This window comes from Triturus cristatus, chromosome 1_2 (genome assembly GCF_964204655.1).
Source record: "Triturus cristatus chromosome 1_2, aTriCri1.1, whole genome shotgun sequence".
In the NCBI taxonomy this organism is placed as follows: Eukaryota; Metazoa; Chordata; class Amphibia; order Caudata; family Salamandridae; genus Triturus; species Triturus cristatus.
The window spans coordinates 230,781,983-230,799,861 of record NC_140580.1 but is presented as its reverse complement, the minus strand read 5'-3'; the positions used below and the strand labels follow the sequence as shown (position 1 = coordinate 230,799,861).

Genomic DNA, 17,879 nt, shown 5'->3' with positions numbered 1-17,879 from the left:
TTCAGTTTCCATTCTGGAGATGCTCACAATTTGGAACCTGCCATTCAGGATGCCATTTTTTATCCATATAAGCAGTGATACTATAGACATACGTGCTAACCTACACTTATACTATGTGTGGCAGATCACTTCTTTAGACAGAAGTCACCTTTTCCAGGAGGAGGAACGTATACAAAAGCTGGTACAACGACTTCCTGAGTGACATATTGGTTTTGTATAAGCAATGAGTATGCAGTTCCTAACGGAAAGAAAGATGACCGGTAATAACTGTGGTGTTGAAACCAGTACAACACAGGAGAGTAATCTCCTTATTGGAAAAAGACCCTCACACACCTGACAGGTAGGTGTCTTGCTTCATCATCGGGTCTGCTCCTACTCGGGCCGGCGCTGCAATGCCAAATCAGGCGCCCGTGATGGGGCCTACATAACGGAGATCTTTATTCCAAAGCCAACAGCTGAAGTGCGAGTAAGGGTCCTAGTGTAGGTGAATGTGGAGTGTAAAGTGAAGTTAAAATAGGGAAAAATAGTCCAATCAAAAATAATTTTAATGAAGTTGGCTACTCCCCCTAATTAAAATAGAAGAGTCGCGTATAGTCACTCTATGTTGTGCATTTATACGCTAAAAAATGAGGTCGACATGTATCTTGCCCTACTATCAATTCGATGGCAATTCCTCAGGACCTAATTGCATACTACCTACACATTTTTTGGTGGTGGACACCCAACACTAACAGTGAAAAGTGGCCACCCTTACAGCACCCTAAAAAATGTGGGGGTACCTCTGGTATCAACAAAGATTATCAAGTGTTAACCTGTAAAGGTAAAAACAGTTAAAACAGTCAGAAAATAAAGCGATACAATATCATTTCATTCAGGACCAATACTATTGATTCAAATGGTGATAGTGCATCAAACGCATGCAAATGGCCCATGGGCAGTGACATGCTCGATGCAGCCAAACTGTATTAAATCAGTCGATGAGCGTTCAGGTGATGAAGATAATATAGTGAATTGTCACACTAAAAATTACTATGAAAAGTATAGCTATTGCAAAATACGTGAGTCTCAAGCCACGAGAAAGTCCTCACCCTCATTGCGTATGTTCCGGGCCATAACAGTACCGGTCGCCGTCGACACTGAATTCTAGTGCCCTGATATATAGTGGGAAAAGATTAGTTCATAGGAGGATACTGCAAAGGAACGGCATAGATGAATCACCTCCGGGTTCTCAAGGGAAAAGAGGCTATATGTACAAAATAATCTTCGCCACGGACACTGGGATAAAGAACGATGCGAAGATGGTCAGACAAGTGCACTGAATTGGAGAGGTCGATAGAGCTAACAACACCCCTATGATTGATTAGGAGGCAATAAAAAGATGGAAGAGAAACTCAGACGATGTACCCCATGTGATGTGATATAAACCGCCAGCAAGCGGTGTTATTATCAGAAGTTAAAATTGTTTACTTGTGCAAGGGGTCTTCCGCCCAAAGTGGCGGGGCGTGCCGCTAAGTCTCAAAGGGCGGCAACGCTGAGGCGTTCTATCAAGATAAAGAGAAACACAGTATATTTACTCACGGTTCCCTTGGCAGTATCAAAGAGTTAATCCTACCCAGACGGATCGGCCGGTCCACGCGGTCTGGTGACCGGAAACAAACAGGCGAAGGTAAAAAGGAAAGGCAGGTCGGAGGGGGCGTTTCCCCTAGACTGCCGTGTGGTTGCATGAAAATGCTAGACCGCCGACTATTCGCCAGAGCCATATTGGGAGAGAAATCACATGACCCCTTAAGAGTCATGTGATCGCGCAATGGTCCAATCAGGACCTCACGATCTGTATGATATGATCGCTTCTATAGAAAAATTCATTAGATATGTGAGGGGGGCTGGACAACACGAACTCGATTGACCATGTAACCCAAAAATAGTGTAATATCAGGAAAGGATTGATTCCTATAAAAACACAAAAGCAGCAGTGGTGCAAGGGATGTTTTGAAAATGAAGAAATCAACGGGATTAGGGAGGACAAATGATCACGAAAAAAAGTGTCATTAGCGATCTCATCATAACAAAGACACAGTGATGGGGGTAAGGGCTTTTTAATTGTAGTCAGATCCTCCTAGTGAAGACGTCCGCACACAAGAGGGAGAAAGATGGTATGAACTCTTGTGAAAGACCAAACGTCTAGATAAAGTTGTAGTAAAGCAGGTGCATGTATCCAGATGAAGCTAAACTACTACAAGAGATACCTTGTTATTAGGTCAGAAGGCTCCAAGGTATGTCTTCATTGAGTCCTGATTTATCAGATGACAGTCTAAGGACCCACCGTTGTTCTAAACGAAACAAGGTGTCCTTTGACATGCCCGGGTGCGCTTCCAGAACGCACCAATCAAAAGAATCAGGAAGATGTTGTCTTTCTTTAAAGTGAGTGGTCATTTTGGTGTTGGTCTTGGCACACCTGAAAGTACTCCTATGTTCCATCATTCGTACTTCTACTTATCTTGTTGTCATCCCGATATAGACGAGGTTACAAGTACACCTCACCAAATAAATGCAGTTGGCTGTGTTGCAGTTGGTATGTTTTGTCAGCCGCCAACAGACACCGATCGGGAGATTCAATAGTTTCGTAACCTTGGTTTGGGGACAGACAGAACATGACCCACAAGGGAAGTGTCCCTGGACTGGTGGTAAGTCCCAAAGTGTGTTCTGTATCATGTTGTGGGGTTTCTTAGGTCTAGTATGTATCAACATATCTTTTATGTTGCTCGTTCGTTTAAAAGCGAACCTAGGTGTAGAGAGGTTCAACGTACCGGAGTTGAGAATACCCCAGTTCTTCATATTGGTTTGCCATCTTTATGTTATGGAACCTAGTGTTTGTACAGCGTGCTTCTTGCAGTGCTGTGATGAGGCATTGTGGGTGTTCTTGAAGGTGCTTTGATGTTTGGATAGGGGATTTTCCACAGACCCCTGTTTTTTGGTTGATCTCAGTATTTGTGTCTTTTAGTGTTCTTGTTTACCCATATTATTAGTATTTTCTTATGTCTCTATGTCCTGTTCTGTCTCTCCCCTCTCCCCAAGTATGTGCCTCTAATTATCTAGCCTTTAATGTCTTCATGTGCCTTTTCTTCTTTGTTTACCTTTGGCTCTCATTGTACAGTTCTCCTCGTGTAACTGTCTCTCCATGACTTCCTGTGACTGTAACTCCTCATGTCTCACTCAACATGCCTCCCTTTGTCCTTGTCTTCCCATGTACTTGGCGCCTTGTGACCACAAAGTCTCTGTGTCCACGTCTCCAGTGGCTTTCAGGCAGTCTACCTTTGTCTGCTTGAATCTCCACATGTCCGCGTTTCACTCCGTCGCTGTCTTTCTTTACGCTTCTCCCTGTGTCTATGTCTTAATTTATTAAATGTATTGTATATAGCCCAAACATAACCTACTAGTGTTTTGTTTCGGTGCGCAAAAGGAGGGTGTGAGAACACTGGGCAGGACCTCATCAATCATGTTTTTGACTGGAGACATAACAAAGTAAAATGTATGTACAATATAGCATTTTGGGGAATTTGCAGAAGATAATAGTACAGTGGTATATAAGGAGAATAATTGTATATTAAGTTGGTTAAAGAGCAGTGTTTGTGAATTACAAAGCACACAAGTACAAGTACAAGTACAGTACAAAATAAAAAGATTAGGTAACTGCGTTAACTGATGGCTTGACAAACAGATTTACAGGAAAACATGATAGGGGGATTAGCTATTTAAAGGGAATACACCTAGGATATAACCTGGATATTCAAAAAAGTAACAAATACAACAACAGGGAGTAAATATGTAAATTGAATAAGGCAGCAATTTGCTTGAGTCACATTAATCATCTCAGTATGTCTTACAAGCAGTAAATAAATGTATTACAATTAATCAGAGCGCAAGTGTAAAAACCACAGGAAACAAATGTTATATGAGACAAAAAGCAGCAGTTTGTCTACTTTTTTCATACAGTCAGAGACAAATGGACAAAACAATTACTCAAAAGTTAAAAAGATGCGGCTTGGCGACTGGTGGTAGGAAGTCATAGAAGCTATGAGTTTGTTTAAGAGGAGCTATAAGGACATCTTGAAACATCAATAATTAGCTACGAAAATACTAAATTTCGTAAATAGACACCACGTAGTAGGTATCCAAGAATGTACTGGGTTCAATTAAAATGTATGATTTAGACGGGAATTGGCAAGTATTCCTTAAGATGCAGGGTCTCCATGAGGGATTAGAGGCTTTGAAAAGAGGGGGCCTTTTTAATGTGGAGACCTCTAGGGGGCGTTCCATAGTCGAAGTCTGTAGCTGGAAATGGGTCTGCCTAGTGTGATTTTATTGTTGAAGTGAGAAGTGGAGAACGATCTTCGATCTATGGAGTGGATTGAGTGAGAGCCTCCTGAAAAAGAAAGCTTCTGGGCAAGGTATTTTAGCATTTGGTGGACCAGAGCTATAAAGGTAAGGCATTGTGCAGCCTGCCTCGATTGTGAGCCATTTAAGGTAGTCAACTGCGGGGATAATGTGATCCCATTTTTTGTAATAGTGAAGATGCTGGCCAAATAATGCAGCTCAGCTGTGAAAAGGGGATAATCTGTTTTTCGTTGCCCAATGGGGACGTCTGGAACCATAGTCAAGAAGGGAGATAACCAGGGCCTTCACTGCTTAATTTCACATGTGTTTGCACTTTTTAAGTGTGTGTAGGTGGAATCTGGCAGATTGTATCAAGGCTTGGTTGGATTTGGCTTTTTAAGATTGAGGTTGGAATCAAGAAGAAGTCCCAGAGACTTAGAAGTGGAGGGCCGATTTTGGTTTGACAACTGACAATTTTAGGAATTCCAACAAAAAATGGCCAGTGGCATTGTCAGGTCTGTGTGCGAGGAGGAGGAACCAGTTTTCAGCGCATTCTATTTGAGATGCTTCTGCTCCATCTATTTGTGGGTGCTCAGAGGAATCATGTTGGAGTTAGTCCTAAATGTTATCTATGTGTTGGTGGAAGCAGTTGTCCAGATCGTGAAGGGGTTACCGGAGGTTTTTTGGAGATATTAAAGAGAATTTGCAGAATCACGACACCATTAGGAACAGCGCATGAGATGAGGGAGGTAGCAGAAAAGTTATTGCTATTTTTGATGCTTGGTTTGTGAGTGTTCTGAGCGACAGAAGTAGAAACACTCCCCCCCCCCCCCTCCTCGCCCCAGGCCCTTCCGGTTTTTCAAAGAGTTTAGAAGAATTATGTGGTCAACTTTATCAAGAGCATCTGTGACATCAAGGAGGAGGAGCAGGCAGAGGTGGCCTTTATTGAAGGTACAGAGGATGTAGGTCATCAGTCAGGGTGAGTGTTGAAGGTTGTGTATTGTGCCCTGCCTACACCCATATTGGAACATACTGTTAACATACTTAGTAAATAGTTTTCTTGGATAGTCAGATGAGAGGTACACGTTTCTTAATACTATTAGCCAGAAAGGCAGGCTAGAGATAGGATGGTACTTTTCCGCATTACAGGAGTCAGGTATGTTTCTAACTGGGGATTTACAAGTGCAGGTCTGAGGCAGTTTGGCAAATTGCGCTTCTTCCGAGACGACTTGGTAAGGGCAAGCCGGTGCTGAAGACGGTCTTTAGCAGAATGGAATTGGATTAGCCGAGTAAGTAGACGGAATGGTACCTGAAACATCTGCAAGGAGTGTTTCTTCCAGAAGGAGACATCAGTTTACTGTTGGAATGGGAGGAGAAATCAGGATGTGCCAGGTTGGGCAGTTCAAGATGCAGAATGTTTGATAGTTCCACCTTGATCAGATCAGAGAGATTCTCTTAAGGGATGTCAGGTTCCTGTTCGATTTTGCTAATTTAATTTGTGGAAAATACTGAAATTGATTGTATCCGGAAGCATCAGTCTTAGAGTGCGACAATGCACTTGTTTGTGAGCAATTTTTAAAAATAGTTTCTTAGAGCAGTTCTTGGAGAGATTAGTTTGACTAAGACTCTTTGGTTTCTGATTAAGACTCTCCAGTGATTTTTTGCCTGTTTGTGTTCTGCAGAGGTATTTTCTGGCACTATTTTCTACACTGAAGCAACCAGGATTGTTGCTCAGGTCTGCTGCTTCTTTCCTAACGCTTTCTGTAGAAACGCTCTTTCTTGAGTGTGGGGTGGTGGAAAGAAGAATACGACACTTCCTTTGTGAGAAGACATCTGGCTCATACCTGTAAAACAATCAGCCCATGACAATCTTCCTAAAAGGTCAATATTGTCCTGCCAGCCATAGAAAATTATTTGCCACCATATCTTTGTTTTCTGTCAACATGCATGTGCCCCTCTGACACTTCACCCATGTCTCTTTCTCAGTGTGTCTCTCTGTCACCATGCTCTTTTCCCGGTGTCCATGTTTTATTCTGTGTTAACTCCTGTTCCACGTTCCTTCTCCCGGTAAGAATATGTCACTGTTCCAGCGTCTCCTTCCTCCAGCAGCCACGGGCCGTGCAGTTAAGAGCGCGGGGCCGTGTTGGGGTGGGGCGGGATTCAACCGACTACTAGGAGGGAAAATTAAATACATTTTTAATCTTCCCTCTTCGCCGTTTGCCGAAATCCCCCCCCACCTGGCCTCACCGCTCTTACTTGCACAGGCTGCGGCTGTCCTCCAGTTTCTCTCTGTCCAAGTCTTTTCTCTACTAGTGTCTCCTCGTCCATGTGCGCGGGGCCCTTATTTTTTTTTTTTTAAATCTGTTTTTATTGACTTTGATGTTACATATTCATGAAAGGCAACTTGCTGTGTTGAGAGCCATCTATACATTGAACCATCTACCAATATTAGATAGACATTACTTTAAGTGGGTATTCAACGTAACATGCATACCTATGACATCGTTAGATCAGGGACGAGGTTAACCCTGACAATCAATCCATTTCACTAAGGGTAGTGGGTACAATACAATAATTGCATGGTTCCATTAGTACGTTGTACAGAGTCCTTTCAGATAATTCAGCGTGGGCAATTGAACAGATGTTATGGTCAAGAACAAACAAAACCAAAACCCAACAACAGCAGCATTGACCGGTGTCAGCGTGGTTATCCCTCACAATGCCCCCTCCCTCACCCCCATCGTCCCACTTTGTGGCATCAGCTTGACAGTTGCCCCCACTCATTGGCTGTGGCTATGTCCGCCCTGGGTGTTAAGTAGTATATGTGTGTGCACATGTTATTACGGTTGTCTACTGGCGGGGCGCCAGTCACTCACTGCGGGCTCGCGTCCCCCACCCTCGGTCTGTCCCTCAAGGCTGACCTCTTCTGTCTGCTGTACGGCCCGGCCCAGTCCCTCCCACTGGGCTGCTATGGGGTCCTTCTGCAGCCCCAGCGTTTCCTCCCACAGGATGGCCATGCCCTCTGCTTTGGCCCATGCTAAAAGCGAGTACCTCCATGCACGTATATGTGGCGGATCCAGTGCCTTCCAACGCTTAATTAGAAGCCGCTTGGCAACCACCAATCCCAAGTCAAGGAACCGAGATGTGACTTTTGTGGCCGGGGTTCCACAAAAATGGTGTAATAGGTAAACAGTCCATTCAAAGGGTATGTTGCGGCCTGTGCATGTGTGTAATTGCCCACTGACTGCGCGCCAATACGTATGTAGTCTGTGACAGCTCCACAGCATGTGTATCAGTCCAGCTCCTGGTTCTGCACAATAAGGACATACTGCATCCGTGCGGTGGAAGTACATGTTAATCGTCTGGGGTGTAAGATATGCTTTATGGACTATGAACAGTTGCATTTGTCTGAACCTCATGTTTCTGGGTATACGTACTGGGCTCTTTATTATCTTTCCCATTCCCTGTCCTCCAACTGTCACCCAAGATCTGTTTCCCATTTGCGGCGGAGTGGATCCAGACTTATCGATGCATGTGTTCGGAGTGATGCCGCGAACCAGCGAACCAAATACCTGCCCCGCTCCATAACGTGGAGGTACTGTATAGTGGGGTGTTGGCTCGGTTCCGTTTTCATGTCCCCCCATCTAGCAGTTAGTGTCGCAACCGGCGAGCGGTGCCTTATGAATTGCCCCGGTGGCAGTCCAACGTCCTCTACTAGGGATTCATATGGTATAAGTGTGCCATCCCGATACAGATCTCCCAGGGTCTGTATGTCGGCTTCTCGCCATTCTGTGAGTGCAAGAGATGTGAGTACCACGGGCCCACTGGGGGAACCCTCCAATGATATTGCCGGTGCATAGGGGACTAGCGCTCTGGTAAGGTAAAGGCTATGGCGGTAGCACTTGTATGCCACCGCCAGGAGGAGCGGCGCCGGCGTTGCGGCTTTAGTGGCCGGATGAAAGAGTTTGGTTATTTGTTCCAGGGAGCGAGAAGGTAATGTGGTTGCAGTGTCTTCATGACCCCTATCCGCAAGGCAGTAGGCTATCCACTGCAGTTGTGCAGCTAAATAGTAGTGCTCAAAACAAGGTGCAGCAAAACCCCCCTAGTCGGTAGGCAGGTAAAACTTTGTTAGTGCCATTCTATACAGAGCGTTCCCCCAAAGGAAGTCCCTGAGTAGTCTAGTGAGTGTAGCAAAGAAGGAAGCCGGAACATATAGAGGTAGATTAGCAAAGTAATACAGGAGGCGGGGGAGGATCAACATCTTAGATAGTGCTACCCTGCCAGTGACCGTTAGCGGGAGTGTGTTCAAAAAGTGTACCTGTGACTTGATTGCTGTTAAGGCCTTTCCCAGGTTGCCGTCAAATAGATCTGTTGGTTGACTGTATATCTGGATTCCTAGAAATCGGAAGGTGTCTTCCCTCCATTGCACCCTTGTACCATTTAGAGTATAACCCGGATCTTGGCTTCCCTCCCCGAATGCATAAATACAGGACATGCTGGCGTTTACTCTGAGTCCAGAGATGGCGGTGAAGTCACGCAGTATATGCGCCAGCTGGGCTGGTATATTCTCTATGTCCCTCCTGTAGATCAGGAGGTCGTTTGCATACAACGACACTTGGTGCACCGCATCGCCCAGGGGTATTCTATCTCCCAGCGTCGCACGCAATGCCGCCACTAGGGGCTCTATCGCCAATGCGGACAGGAGGGGTGACAGCGGGCACCCCTGCCTAGTACCTCTGCATATTGGTATGCCTTCAGAAATGTATGGCCCCAACCGTACCCGAACTGTGGGACTTTTGTATAATAGGTCAACCATCTGAAGAAATCCCAGGCCTAGCTCATATCTCGACAGCACTGCTGCATTCCAAGCAATCAAAGGCCTTGTCCAGGTCTAACACAAGGCATCCCGCTCTGGGCCACGTCCACACACCGTCCGACGCCACCCTGAAAAACCTTCGCAAGTTCAGTGATGTGCTAAACTTGGGCACAAATCCATTTTGGTCACCGTGAACCAATTCGGGGACCACCAGCACCAACCGCTCAGCTAGCACTTTAGCGAATATCTTATAATCCGTGTTAAGTAGCGCCAGGGGTCTATAAGATCCCAGGGCTGTGGGGTCCCTGTCTGACTTTAGCAAGGACACCAGGTAGGCCTCACGCATCGAAGAGGGCAGTGTACATTCCTCCAGAGCTGTGATGTAAAGGGTGTGTAGACATTGCACTAAAGACTCCCGGTAAGCCTTGTAATATTCGGCGGGTAGGCCGTCCGGCCCTGGCATTTTCCCAAATGTCATAGACCCAATCGCCTCCCCAAGTTCCTCTAAGGTGAGGCGACTATTAAGTGCCTCCTGGTGTGCTTCTGAGGCTGTGGGCAGCTAGACAGGTTCTAGAAATCTCTCCAGATCAGGACCTGAGCAGCACCCCCTAGATTGGTATAGTTGTGTGTAATGATCTGTCATCACCTTGTAGATCTCTCTGTGTATACATCAGGGTCCCCTCTGGTGTGCGTATGGCTTCGATTGGGGTGTGATTACTCTCTTGCTTAAGCAGCCAGGCAAGCAGGTGGCCCGCCCTATCCGCTGTGGCATGTGTGCGAGCTGTGTGAGCCATGTAGTTGTGGGATCGCAATCGCTCCATAAGTTCCGCATGTTGTGCCTGAAGACTTTCCAGGCGGTCCAAATGTCTGCCTCCTCCCTCTCCCTCATGTTCATATTGGAGTAACTGGGATTCTAGGCGGGAGAGCGATAATGCTAGCTGTTTACATATATTCCATGTGACCCCTAGACAATCACCTCTGACCGCTATTTTGTGGGCGTCCCACTCCACCAGTGCATTGCTTGCTGTCCCTTCATTGAGTTTGAAGTATGTAAGGATAGCCGTCCCCAGTGATGAGCGGAATTCGGGTCTTCTAATGCGGGTGGCTGGAGGCGCCATGTGGGTATGGGAGGGCGATCAGCTTCCCAACTGAGCTGGAGTCGCATAGGGTTATGATCGGAGTGTGTCCGCCCTAGGTATTCCGATTTCTCAACTAGTGGGATTAGGGATTGGGAGGCCACTACCCTATCCAAGCATAAATGTAGGTCATGTATTGCGGAGTGGTAGGATTAAATACGTTCATTGGTGTGAAGGACACGCCACATATCTAGCAATGCCCAGTGTGAGAGCCAGTCCGTGAGCGCCTGGGCGTTCGACACAGCTGATGCCTTCCAGAGGGGGGGAAAGGACCTGTCTATGTGCACATCAAGCACCTAGTTAATATCCCCGCCCACCAACCAGGGGAGCCCAGCGTAAGGGGTCAGCATTGATGACAACTGAGTTAGGAACAATGGCTGTCCAGTTCCGGCTGTGTCAAATGTGTTTCCTGCAATAGAGCAATTCCAACCGAGTGTCTCTGGAGGTAAGCGAATATGGAATAGCGCCGTGTGGGTGTGTGCAAGCCACGTATGTTCCATGTAATTATGTTAGACTGTACCATTTCTGGTGTGTTTAGTCGTCGGGGGAGTCAAGGGTGGGGTGTGACTTGGTGTGTGGGGGTCGTGGACATATACGAGTATATCGGCCTGCTGCAACAAAAACAATAGTAGAACTAAGAACAACATAACAGCTGGGGCAAACTTTGCGGAATGTCCGTCCAAACCTCTGTAACAACTGAGAAGTACAAACTAGGTCAGTGTGTTGTCTGAAAGGGTACGCGCACAGGTAATGTTCTGCTGTGGTCCCCCCCCCCCATTCCTGTGTATGTGGTGTGCCATCTAGATAATCACCCAGGTTAGTGTGCGAGTTCAGCAGTGTTCAGGGCTCAGTGCCATCTCATGTGCACCCACTCCCTGTGATGATATACGTAGTGTGGCTGGGCGTGGGCATAGTGGTCTCCGTGTCTCCGCCTAATGGGGTGTGTGTGGTTATCAACCCAGCAGACCCGCCCTCACCCTTAGCACAGTGCAAGAACACATTTGTTAACAACCAATGGTCTACTTGCATGAACTGTCTGCGACAGAGTTCAGCATGCTATATCCTATGATACCATGAGCAGTTTGTGGGGTTACCACTGGCAGGCAGATGTCGTCTGGATATTTCAATTGACGGTGATGAAGAGCCACTGGCCACCAACGCGTCCCGTGCTTAGGAGTCCAAGCGTTCTGTAGAGTGTGGGGATCCAAGGGTTGCAACCGCTTCCAGGGCATCTTGTCTCTCTCTTCTCATTTTCTATGGACTCGGGGCTGCAGTTCCTGATTTCTCATTTCACACTGTCCCTCGTCGTCCGCGCCGTCTGTTTCTCCTGCCTGTTGGGTTGTCGCCATCCGGATCCAAGGGCCTTGTGCCTGTCCACCGCCCCGTCTCTTCCAACCAGTCCCATGCCTCCACAGGAGAATCATAGAAGCGGGTTCCTTCTTTCACAACCACTCGCAGCCGGGCAGGGAATAACAGTGAGTACGGTAGCTCCAGAGGGATTATAGTTGCTTCTACGGCGCTGCTCTAGAGCGGTGTAATCTGGGAAGAGCACTCACTTTGAGGCTTTCCATCTTACGTGTTTCGTGCAGCACCGCATCCCTGTCCCTGTAGTTGAGAAGTTTAAAAATGAACGGGCGTGGCCTGGCTCCTGGTTGGGGCTTCTGTGCCGGTACACGGTGGGCACTTTCTACTGCAAACAGCATTGACAATGTTCCCTGGGGCAGGAGGTTGTGCAGCCAGTGCTCTGTGTATTGCTCTGGGTTCCTACCTTCCTCCCCCTCCGGCAGGCCCACCACGCAAATGTTGTTGTGGCGGGAACATCCTTCCGCATCCTCTGCTCTATCTTCCAGGGCATGTGTACGGTCTATCATGTCTTGTAGCGCAGCTGCGTGGCTTTGAGTGACAGGCTGGAGATCCTTGAGCGCTTGGCCTTGTGCAGTGACTTTCTCGGCCAATTTACGGTGATCCACATGTAGGAGCATGAAGTCTGAGGTAACCTTGTCTAGCCAAGTTTCCAGAGAGGTTCTTGGCGCGCATCCGGCCCATCACAAGTTGTTGCGCCGTGGGCATTCGCAGCTAGTTACTGGTGGAGTTGTTACGCTTGTAGTAATGTCACTACAGAGACTCTGATCAGGCGTCTGACTTCCTCGCAGGCGTGAGTCACTTAAGGTATGCGGCCAGGCAGGGACGCTAGTGGCAGCCGTACCACGCGTGGCTGTCTATTCATGAGGACGCGTGCTATGGCCTGTGGGTCTTCTGTGCGGCCTCTGCGCTAGTAGCCTTCCTGTAGGGCAGGGCGCATGGTCCTCCAGCAGAATGGCAGCCGGCAGCAACCCTCAATGCCAGGACATCGGGTTGCGCCGACGTATGTTTAGCAGGGCGCTAAGTTGTGGCTTTTCTAAGCTACAAGGAGTCGTGGCTGTTATGAATGTCCCCGGTGGCAGCCAGTTGTGTAGGCCCAATCCCTGCGGGCTGTGGCGTCGTTTTGGGTGGGGCGCCTACTCACTCCTAGCGTCTCCTCTGCTTCCCTACTTGGTGCTCAGCAGTTGTTATTGCAGAGCGGCTGGTTGTTTAAGATCAGCGTCTCTTAGGCCGCAATGGACTCCCTAGTGCAGGCCTCAGACCACACCTCTTCCCTCTGCCATTATCAGGGCAGGCCACCCCAAGCGTCTCAGCCCCGGCGTCCGTCGCCTGCCTCGTCAGTGCAATGCCCGCATGCTTCCCAGGTCCCAGTTTCGGGGGGTTTGTGCATTCACCAGCTTGCCTCCGGTAGGCCACGCACCCTGAGCGGCCGTTCGATGTGCCCACAGTCTGCCTCAGCTCACTAGCGCTGGCAGAGTTCCGCCGAGGGCCCCTGTGGCGAACACCGAGCGTCCGCCACCACTCCTCGCGCTGCGGTTTCTCCAGCGCGCGGTTTGTATCCCCCGCAGTGGGCCGCCACCCACGCTCCCCTCAATTGCAGCCTGCGCTATAGTTCGTCACTCACCGGGAGGCTCAAGGGCAGGGTGGCACCAACATTGGCCGCACGGCTGCCAGGCTACTCAGCGTTGTCGCAGCAGCCCTGACTCACATCGCAGGACACGGGTTACTTCACAGCGGCCGCCCACAATCCAGATCAGCAAAGCCACTTCGGGGGTCCAACTCGCCAGGGGTCTGGCAATCCGCAGGGCACTCACCATCGAGGTTAGTTCCCGCATGTAGCGCCACAGAGCGGCGCCTTATATGTGCTGTTGCACCGATCACGGCCTCATTGCTCTCGGTTCCGGGGGTCTTGTGGGGAGGCCGCCGTCTCTCTGCTTTGGCTGTTCTCCGCCTCCGCAGGGGCCATTGTCTAAGCACGGGCGGCTGCCCCTCACGGCCGATCGCCCATGCGCAGCCTCGCAGCCTGTAGGCCCCTGCTTTCCTCACCACAGCAGCTGCAGTCCGGGGAGGCTAATCACACGATTCGGGGCACCCTGGCCTCAGCGATTCCTTGGCTGTCTGGTCCCACTTGATGTCAACGTGGATGGCTCACTTTCAGGAAAAATTTGCCGGATTCAAGGGGATATCGGTCCGAGCGCTAGGGACTCGCGTCCGCCATGATGGCTTGCCAGCCACGCCCTCGTGCACGGGCCCTTATTACAATGACTTCCAGCCCTTGCATACTATGTAACTGTACATTGGCTGAATGTGCACGTCTTGCAGTACTATATGTAGTTGCACTTGCCATTGGGTGTATGTGGAAATTCAAATTGTGCAGGTGCAGTGCAGATGCTGGTGTATGCATGTACTTTGCGGGTTGCAGTGGGTGCAGCTGCAGGGCAGATGCCTTTGGGGACAGATGCAATGTGGTTTCTACCTTGTGTGGGCGCAGTTTGAGTGCCTCCAGCCACAGTACGAGGGCAGTTGTTAAATGCTCAGATGTCACTGGACAGAGATCTAGTGCAGAGATCAGCGGATGCAGGTACAGTGTGTTCAGGTGACAAGAGTTGCTTGTGTGGTGAGAACTCGATCAAAATATGAATTATTTGAAGCAATAGGTAAGAATATAATTTGTTTAGCTTTATAATAATTTTTTCAAAGTTTGCCCCATAAAATGTGTATTTCATGGTAGACTATGAAAATATGCATTTTATTGCAACATCTTGTTTATAGATTTTCTAATTTAACAGAAAATTGACACATAGCATTTCAGTCTTGAAGGCATGGTACGATTATTACGTTCTATATTTCCTCCATTATTAACCGACTTGACTAGGGGATCAATTAGCAGTTATCAAGTTATGTGTCTGTCTGCTTTTCTCTCATCAAACTTCCTCGGGCATCCTTGCCCCTCATAGATGACTCTTTCGGTACCCATGCAAATGACCATTCTTTCCGCCAATGTTTTTTCATTGGTGTAGTATGGGCTCCGCAATGCCTCATACTATCCCCTTTTACCACCATAACCCCTCAGAGGCAGAAGATAATTCTAAGCTTTGTTAGCTGGTTGTCTCCTCCAATCCAAAGCATATCCCTGTATGGTATTAGTTGGACTTCTTCCCCAGGTATCCTTAAGTCTCTTCCTCTATGGCCTCTCAGAACAAGCATTTGCAATGCAATAGGTTTCGTATTTACGAGAGTTTCGTAAATGCGACACCTATTGCATTACCAATGCTTGTTTGTAAAAACGCCCATGCGACGCTTTAACTTTAATGTCGGCGGCGCCTCCTCTTTCTTTCTTTAGCTGTGTCTAAAGAAAGGGGTGTGGCCGCCATTAAAATGGAAGCGTGGTATGGATCGCTTTTACAAAAAAAGCATATGTTTGTCAAATTGACAAACAAATGTTTTTTTTAGTTCTCCCAATTCTCTAAAGAAGCAGTCTGTGAGATAAAAGGGGCATTTTGTAGTACGTATAGGAGGTGTGGAAGCAATATAATTTTGAAGAGTGCCACTCTCCCCAACTTTGATAACGGTAGTGTCCTCCAGTGCCTCACCTTCTCCCTGAATTTCAGCATGGCTGGTTCCATTTTTTGCTAGGGATGATTCTTTGCTTGTAGTAAGTTCAATCCCCCGGTATCAGAAGCCCTCTTCCCTAACCTTTAATCTGGATGGATACTCCTCCCCCCATGCCCATGGTTTAGTCCAAAAGTATTGTATATTTCTGCCAGTTAATTTTAGAGCCCAAGAACCTTCAGAATCTGACTAAAACCTCCATTAGAATAGGTATGGTTTCATTTGGGTGTTTTACATATAGGGGATATGGTCCATGGATAGGGATGTTTTATCTTTCATTCCTGAATGCATTTTAAATTCTTTTCACCTCTGAGCTATCCCTCATCCATCAGGCCTGGGCCATCACTGCATGGACAAGGAGGATGGGTGACAGAGGGCAGCTCTGCCTGGTGGACTGAAAAATATGTCTAGCTGACTCCTTCTAGCATTGTGCGAGTTAAGTTAGCATTTGTGGCACCATTTTATATTCAGCTGCCATTTTGTGCCATGATTGAAACTAAGCTTCTGTCTCATACCGTCTGCTTCAGCAGAAAACAGCCTCGCTTGTTCTTTTATTTGTTCAAGGCTGAACTTCGTTGCACTAATGCATAGCTTGCTCTGTGTTTGCATACCTTTCCTCATATGTAGCCCTACTCCCACTCTCAGCGAGACGCGCACAGGCTGAGTAACCTTAAAGCTAAGCTAGTGTGTTCCTGGTCTCAGGATAGTAGCTCATCCTTCTGTACCTCCTTTGTTGACCTGCTCCAACTGGAAATTTCCAGTCTGGGCGGGTCCAGTTGGGTGTTGGAAATGTATAATATCTGATGTTATATTGGTGAGGGTCAGTCCCTCGGCAGCCATCAAAGGAGGATAGTGAGGCTGGACTTCGCTCGAGCGAATACTAATAAAATAACTTTGGTTTGTATTCTCTACTGACTGACCGACTCTTCATTTGAATGGAAGGCTCAGAGGTGGTCGTGCGTGACCTGGGTGACCCTAATCGGGTCACTCCCATCAGTTGGCGCCCGAACATGGACTCCATCGGGCTGACCCATCCTCACTCATGGACGGGTGGGGAGGACTGGGCCACGTCGGGTCGGATGGGTGGATCGGGATCCCTGCATGATAGAGTCCTGTACTCGCAGCTGCCCTGTCTGTCTGACCGGTGCCTCGGCCAGCGGTCATCCTGGCTGGGTCCTGAACGGTGAAACCCAAGGATCTGACTGTCATGGATCTGACTGTTTGGTCTGAAGAGTCTGCAGTGGAGAAATACTTCGTTTGACCTGTGTGCGCCAGGTGAGTTTGTTTTGGGCCATGGCACTGTTTTGTTTGAGTTTTTTGGTATTGTTTTGAACTGGTTTTGGTGAGGTATGTGGACCGATTTGGTAAGATATTTAGTTAGTGAACGCGTTTTGTCTCAAGGTGCCTTGTTTTAGTCGATTGTTTTGTGTAAGTTGTCATTGTTGTTCTACTGATGCTCTATTGGAGGAAAGGCAGTCGGCGCCCCCAGAGGGTACCCCAAACTTTGACATGTACATCAAGCATGGCCTTGGCCCTATTATGCTTAGTACATTATGGCACAAATATATGAGGGACAATGTCGAGTTGCAGTGGCCATTAACAGGTATCTTTGATGAACAAAAATTGAATTTCCTGCAAGATAAATTGATGGCAAAACGGAGTAGACAGTCGTTGTTTGATTCTTTTCAGGTATGGCAGAAGGAAGATAAGCATGATGAGGCTGATGAAGGCAGAAAAGGAGGCCCTCAAAGGGAGACTGCAGACAGTGACACAGAAAGCAGTAGCATATGATAGAGAGAAAGTAGAAAAAAGTAGAGAGTGTGCTGGTACATTTTTTCGATTGCAATGTAACTAATCCTATGTTGCCCGAGAGGAAGGCAATACATTTGTAGAGGAGCGGTTAGACCCCCGGCCCCCGCCTCCATATGCCCCGCAGAGAGTATACCCTGTTGTGCCACAGCCTCCGCCAGCTCTCAGTCTCTTCCGCCCGCTGTTTCTGTTTCTTCTGTCATTGATTCAGTTGCTCTAACAATTGCACCTCCTTTCCATTCTGTGACTTCGCCCTCCGCGCCTGTGATAACTGCTAGTGTCTCTGCTGTGCCTGTTGTGTCAATGTCTTCCCTTACTCCGGCCCTTACACCCACAACCCAGCCACTGACGACATTGGTGCCTACCCACTCGGTTACAACTCCTTCCCTCTTCTCACACTCTCCGGCAGCATTAGGTAGTGGAACGCCTGTTCGAGGGCTGGGGGACAAAGCCCACAAAAACCCTTAATCTGGAAACAGGCAAAACAAATTCGCAAACATACCAACTGTAACTCAGCCAATGTGGTGTATCTCATCACATTCCCCTGTGGTCTTAGTTACATTGGAATGACCAGCCGCAAAGTTACGATCAGAATTTGCGAACACAGGAGCAGCATTCATTGCAGGCGCAACAACACCAAGATGACTGACCACTTCTTAGAAGCAGGCCACACTACCAACGACATGACCTGGGTAATCATTGAGCAAATAGACACAACTACGATGAATTTGCAAAACCAATTGTTGGAAAAAGAACAACGCTGGGTCTAT

General features: G+C 47.9%; 1 protein-coding gene across 2 annotated transcripts in view; it reads right to left on the bottom strand.

Annotated features, from left to right (window-relative positions):
- LOC146867094 (uncharacterized) overlaps window positions 1-17,879 on the bottom strand; it is a 786,406-nt gene that overhangs the window by 215,976 nt on the left and 552,551 nt on the right. The gene's annotated exons all lie outside the window — the stretch shown is intronic.